The sequence below is a fragment of the Arachis ipaensis genome, chromosome B08, assembly GCF_000816755.2.
Source record: "Arachis ipaensis cultivar K30076 chromosome B08, Araip1.1, whole genome shotgun sequence".
Taxonomy (NCBI): Eukaryota; Viridiplantae; Streptophyta; class Magnoliopsida; order Fabales; family Fabaceae; genus Arachis; species Arachis ipaensis.
The window spans coordinates 115,528,364-115,535,577 of NC_029792.2; the positions used below are offsets into that span (position 1 = coordinate 115,528,364).

At 36.9% G+C, this 7,214-nt stretch overlaps 1 long non-coding RNA gene across 11 annotated transcripts; it reads left to right on the plus strand.

Annotated features, from left to right (window-relative positions):
• On the plus strand, positions 80-4,196 carry LOC107613229. 11 transcript variants are annotated; one of them, XR_002352927.1, is made up of 6 exons: positions 865-1,621; positions 1,768-1,817; positions 2,054-2,128; positions 2,208-3,276; positions 3,358-3,684; positions 3,879-4,196. It is a non-coding gene; the product is annotated as an uncharacterized LOC107613229 (long non-coding RNA). The 11 variants fall into 11 exon arrangements; XR_001613973.2 differs by having other exon boundaries at positions 869-1,621; positions 1,768-2,128; positions 2,208-2,339; positions 3,223-3,276; XR_002352922.1 differs by adding an exon at positions 80-433 and having other exon boundaries at positions 660-1,621; positions 1,768-3,276.

Sequence of the window (7,214 nt, forward strand, 5' to 3'; positions counted from 1 at the left end):
ATCATTTTTACTTAAATTTTAAATTTTATTACCAAATTACCCTAACAAAAAAATTATAAAAAAAAAAAGAGAACGGAATCACACGGGAGGGGGGAGGGAAAAAGAAGAAGGGGTAGGGAAGAAGAAGGGAAAAAAAGGAAGAGAGGGAAAAGAGGGACAGCGCTGGCGAGGTTTAGAGCCGCCGTCGCCATCGGGAATAAGAACCAGAAGGAGAGAGAGCTCGCTAGGGAGAGAGGAGACGTGACTTCATCGAACTCACCAAGAAGGTCCATCTCCTCTGCGACAACCTTTGCTTCATCATCCGCGCCGCCACTGTCCAACCCTTAATGAGCGTTCCCTTAACCGCACTCTCACCCTTCTACGCCGTTGCTACCACAACGACGATGTCCTCGACCAAGTCTTTACCATCACCACCACCGCTGATTTTCTCAAGGTTTGGAAAACCTATCCTCCTTCACTACAAAAAATGTTGGTTAAAATGACGCTTATATTATGGCGGTTATATGTAACCGCCATAACTTTTTGTTAATTTCGGCAGAAATTAAGGTCTGCCATATTATTCCGGTGATTGGTGGCGATTTTTGTAGAATACGGTGGTTTAAAACCGCCATTATTTTTAGTCTTCCTTAAAGACTTAGAGGTGATGTTGTTGTGCATAGGAGAGGATCAGAATAAGAGTAATGTTGCAAATAAGAGAATGAGTGTGACGAACCTAACCCTAGTTTTCTGCTGCCGTTCATCTTCTCACCACCGCTCAGCTCTAAGTTGCCGTAAGCAACATTATCATTGTTGTTGCCTTTCTACGGAGGTTCTAGATCTGCTTCTCTGGCTTCGATTTGAGGTTTTATCGCCGTCGTTCATCTCCGCCGCCATTCATTTGCTCGGCACCGCTCAGCTCCAAGTTGCCGTAAGCAACGTTATCGTTGTTGCTGCCTTTGGCGAAGGTTATAGATCTGCTTCTCTGGCTTCGATTTCAGGTTTTTATCGACGTTCATCTCCTCGCTGCCGTTCATCTGCTCGTCGCCGTTCATCTCCTCACCGCCGCAAGCAACAGCGTTGATGTTGCCTTCGGTGGAGCTTCTGCGATCTAATTTTTTGCTTTGATTTGAGGGTTTGCTTTCTGTTCACAACCATTCATCATCTCCTCGCTACCGCAAGCGACGCCGTTGTTTCTCTCTCTGGAGGAGCTTCTGAGATCTAGTCCTTTGGCTTCAATTTGCAGATTCAATCTGGTTCTCTAGCTGTGAAGCTATTGTTGCTGCCTCCAACTAAGCTTGTATGATTTGGTTCTACCATCCATATCAATTCACAGTAATCTACTTCATCTTCTTTTTTTGATTTTCCTCCTCCATACGATTAAAATAGTGTTAACTAATTTAAATTACATGATTAATGTGCAATTAATTGATGATTACCTTACGAATAACTAAACACCAAAGCGATTACGCAAGTGATCGTTGAAGAGAATTAATTATTTAATTAATTAATTAAAGAAATTATGGCGGAGGAAATTAGATTCTTCGAGCTGAACACAGGTGCCAAGATACCTTCTGTTGGATTAGGAACTTTTCAGGCTGAAAATCCAGGAGCCTTGGCCAAAGCAGCTACCACCGCTATCAAGGTACACTCACATTTTTTCTATTTTTATAGTTTTGTTAAACCATTACAATTTTACAGTTTTGATTATTGTATTATAAGTAGAAGAGCTAACCCGTAGAGGTGGATGATTATTAATTTTGATTATAATTATTGTGTTTGACATGTCAGGTTGGATACGGACATATCGATTGTGCTTCATCTTACGGCAATCAAGTAGAGTTAATAATCATTAGTTTACTGAATGATTATGAATTTATGATCTTACCTCTTACTTGCATATGTTCTGTTATTTATAGATTTTTGACTTATTCTTAATTTTTGCTTATGTTAGCTGGTGAATTTGTTTATCTTTGGTAAAGTGAAGTGCTCGATGTGTTTGTTAATTAATGTTTGCTAGTAAACTTCTTGCTTTGAAAATAAAAATAAAATAAAATTGGAATCTTGGTCTCTGTAGATTGGTTCTGTTCTCAAGAAGCTTTTTGATAAGTTGAGATCTCAATAGCTTGACATACATTATTCAATTCCAAAGGTAGTTACTGCTATATTCTTCCTTTGTCAGTTTCTTTGTGTTCCAAGTTCTTTTGCTTTGCTTATAGTTTTATCTTTAGTTGATGGCATTTTAGACAATGCTCCAAAAAAGGATATTTGGTCATGGTGGTGTGATGATATCTGGTCTTGATTCATCTGTTTCAAATGACGAACTTAAGCATATTTTTGGATTATATGGAGAAATTAAAGAAGTAAGTTTTAATTCTGATTTTTCACCTTTTTTGCATCATGTGTCTTACCAAGAATTATTTTGGCATTAGTAATTATTGTGTAATGGCAAATCTATGAATCTCTTGAAGTGAATATTAAGCAAACGTGATATGGTAACCAATGGTTGTATATATACATAAATCCAATAATCATACTAAAAAAGTAGTCCACCCTACTTATCATATTCATGTAGATCATGGAATATATGCGTGTAGTAAGAACAATCAAATTCAAAAAGGATAGAATCTTCACTCTCCAGCTTTATTGCAACTACCAAATTCTTCAAAGCCTTCCAGGACACTACTCTTAATTAGGGGGGAGGGCTTTAATTAGGGCTCCTAAAATAAAGATTGTATTCTTAACTAACATTAATTTAGGAAATCATAATTAAATTGTTCAGTTTGATTCTTATTATTAGTAAACCTAATGAATTTGCCTTTTTTTATTATTAGTTTAATGATCAACAATTACTTACCCATATTGATATTTGATCTATGATCGATTTTGGAAATGATGATCATAGCCTACCCTATAATTTTAGTTAAGGTTGCTAGAATAATAAAAATGCATTATATTATAACAAGTTCCTAATTCATGTCATGATAAATTCCTTACCTGTATAATTTTGTATCTTGTGCGTGCCACATTTATTTTTATTATTATATCCTTAAAATAAATAAATATAATATTTATAATGAGTAGTATAGTCATACACTTAAGTTTGGAATCATTCGTACCCAAATTTGAAGCTAACCTTGCTCAGTTCTGTGAAAAATTGGTAAGCTACCTACATGTTTCTTGACAGTCAATTAAGTTTATTCTCTTCTATATGTTAATGAATAATTTCAATTTTTATAATTACAGGTAATGGACTTGGATAGAAGAGTAAGACGTGGGCAAGAACGCCTTGCTCAAGAGGTGGAGCCAGAACCAGCACTTCCATTATAATTAAAATACATTAAATATTTTTTATGTTTATATATTGATATCATAATTCAGGCTGCCAAAGAGAAGGCTGTTGAAGAAGAGTGAAGGAAACAGAAGGAGAAGGATCATGAGAGAAGACTATACAATCTCCAAAAAAGGGTTGAGGTAGGTATTTTACTGTTGTAATTTTTTCCTCTTGCATGATTGAACTCTGAAAGTGTAGTCCAGTCTTTCCTAAATATATCTGTCATGGTTGAGAGAGGTATATTGGGTTTGAAATTGCAGCAGAACCATTTGAGAGCCCTCCATTTCCCTTAGCTGCAGAGAGAACAAGAAGAAAAGACCCTCTTGATGGCTTCTATCATTCTCTACAGAACAAGAATCTCTTACTTCATTAAGGTTTCTTTAACTACAAACTCAACTTTTTATTATTGTGCTGTTAATATTAATGTGAAGCATGAAAAAAAAAACATTTACTTGAGAAAGCAAATAGGCTCCTATAAACTCCATATAAGTCTCCTATTATGTTTGTGTGTGTGTGTGTCTGTGTGTGTGTTTTCAAATTTAGTCTTTCTTTTTCCCTTTGGATGCAGGATGCAATTCCATTGAGCCAGCAATTGGAACACTACAAAGAATGTCAGAATATATTGGTGGAAGTAGCAGGACAATCAAATGCTTCATCAATCATATCTGGTGCTACACATCTTGTTAGTGCTGGCAACAGTGACTTCATTCAGAATTATTACATAAACCCTCTGCTTAACAAGGTTTACACTGCTGATCAGTTCTCTGAAATTCTCATGCAACACTATTTTCATTGGATTATTGATATTCATCTTTATACCCTAAATATTATATAAAAACAAAAAAAATGAATATATAATAGAGTCCCGTTATTATTATGTCCTTAATTATTACATGATATTTTTGAAATGAAGAATGTCATATAAATTGTTTAATCAAATAACCACCCTTATTCTCTTGTTTAATTCGTATAGTATTTTATAGTATTTTAAGCACCATCAACTTTATAGTATTTTAAGCACTCAAAAAAGATGCTTCCTATTTAACATTATAAGATTATTGTGATCATTAATTTCCTTCCCTTCTCCTCTCTTAATACCCCTACAAGACTAAAGGAAAAATTGGTCCATTATGGGAAGCATAAATATGCCATACTTGTTAGTTGTTACTTTCATTAGTACGGGGAATGGTTTGAAAATAGGAGTAACTTTTGGAGTAATTTATCATAATAATACCTTATCAACCAGCTCCATGAGCTATTGGAGTAACTTTTTTAATTGTTTTTGAGAACATAGGAATCTTGCTCACAATCAGTTCCAGCAAGGATTGAATGTTAACTTCATGAAGTGTAATACCCTAATATTCAAATCCTTATGCTCGAGTCATAAGTCAATGATATTACGGTGGTACGACTCTCAGGTGGATTTTTAATATATAAATATAGGTAATTTCGAAAAGAGTATTAATCGAGAAGCCTGAAAAGAGTAAAAATAAAATCGCGAAGACGTATCACTCACGTTTCGACAACAAAAGATAAACCGTGAAGCCGAAAATGATATACGGACAAGGCGTAGAGGAGATTAAGAGATAGATAACAGATAGACATATATAACATAAATAAATAGCCACTAGTCGCGACCCGCGAAGTTTAGGCCGGCTAGGATACAGTATGAAAGTAGATGACAACAGTATATCCTAATCTCTCCCAAAGGAAACATAAGAGCCTCTATAGGCAAGTTCCAAAAGAGTTCAATACATAATATAATCTTTTCAAAACATAGGTGGAGAGATTCTAATCAAACACAAAGTAGAGGAAATAAAGATCTTCGCCGTCTCCAAACGGCATGGACATCCCGGATCCAATTTCATTTCTAAATAAATTTGGCAGAAAACAAAAATCCGTAGTCCAGGTTATGTCCCATCAAAGTATGCCCCAAAACCATGTTTCCATACAAAGCCACAAAGTGCCATTTTCAAAACAAGCCATTTTCAACTCTTTTCAAAATCAATCAAAACATGCCAATTTCAGCCTTTTCTTTGAAATCAATCAAAATATACCAAAATCAACATCAAGCCTCCTCAACTCGCACGTTGACACTTTCTCAAACTCAAACACATNCACTTTAAATATTTCTACCTTCCCTAATTATAGTTCCTCATTTATTAATCTTATTTACCCATAATCAATTTTCTCAGCTGTAGTACCAGACAGATCTCAGCCGGTACTGCCGGTCAAAATTCCACTGTGCGCTTTTACGCAGAAAACTATGTTTTCCGACTCGGAAAAATTCACTGAATCCAAATATCATATTTGAATTATCAAATTCCAATTGCCAAATCTTCCAACCATATTCGCTCTTATTTAACTTATTATTTAATTAATTTCGGTTAGACCGGGTATTACATTCTACCCCCCTAACAGAAATTTTCGCCCTCGAAAATTCCATCCATCACTGCGAGTACGCGAGCGTAGTCTGCCTCTATATCCAACGCATAACAGTCCCAAGGTCCTTTTATTCTGCGCGCTTCCGTTGCCGCGCTCTGATTTCTCTATATTCGAGGTTCTCGGTCATTTGCCCAATGCCGACCAATAGTCTCGTTCCTTACTTTTATCGTCTCATCAACTCACCCTATTAAATCTCAAATCATGTCATCAATAATATTACCATCGTCGTTAATCACAGCCATCGTCCCCCATCACTATAATCAATCAAAGATCATCACCACACCTTAATGATACTCCATCACTATCCTCTCTCTCTGCCAAGCTAATTACCACTAATCACAGCTCAACTCCAAGCATAAACTCCAAACTTACTTTCTTATTCTCAAACCCTCGAATTTCCACATGACTTGCTGTTATAAAGCCTCCGACTCATCAATCAAAAACCCCTTTCATTTCTGGAAAGCAAATAAGTTTGAAATAACAATTTAACAAAATTATAAGAATCCGCTTTCCTTTAATAATCTATAAAAGCATTCGAGACACATCTCTTTTGTTAACGTTACTCATATCAAAAATCATCCTCAAAACCATAACCAACGCTCTTTCAATTTCTTGGGAAAAATTTTCAACAGTACCTCCCCAAAAATTGGAGTTTACCACCCGTCACGGGTTCCCTTAAACCAATCTCAGTACCGCATCAGCATTCCAATTTAGTGGTTTTCACATTCGTCTTTCAAAACCAATCATTATAAATCCTTGGGAATTCTTATTTGTCGCAAGGTCATTTCGCCTTTGGGGAAGACGTTGTGGGTATCCTCTTCTCTTAAACTCTTGACCCTTTGTTGGGTATTCCTGATTGTGCTCTCTGCGGTGGGACTCCTGACGGTCATTCATCGTCTCAACAGCCTTCCTCACACATTCTTCAGCAATATGGCTCTTGTTCACAAGTTCAGAGAAGACCCTAATCTCCATCGGTCCAACGGAGCTCAGGATTTCACTTCGAAGTCCTCCCTCATACTTAATACACTTCCATTCCTCGAAGTCTCCCGGGGTTCCTTGACACATACGAGAAAACCCGAATAACTCCTCAAATTTATCCGTATACTCAGATACGGACATTGTACCCTGCTTCAGCTGCAGTAATTCAAGTTCCTTGACCGTTCTAGCAGAATTCGGGAAGTACTTCTTATAAAATTCCACTTGGAAGGTACCCCAGGTGATAGGATCATTCCCCTGCTGCAGGAGACGTCAGACCCCTTGCCACCAATGCGATGCTTCCCCCGTGAGCAGATAGGTAGCAAATTCAACACACTGTTCTTCAGGCACCAACTGCGCTTGCAGTGCTCGCTCCATGGCCTGAAACCAGGTGTCAACTTCAGTCAGATTAGTGGTTCCCTTGAACTTAGGTGGATTAACCTTTAAGAAAGTTGCCAGTGTCATCGGGCCCTGAGCTCCACTT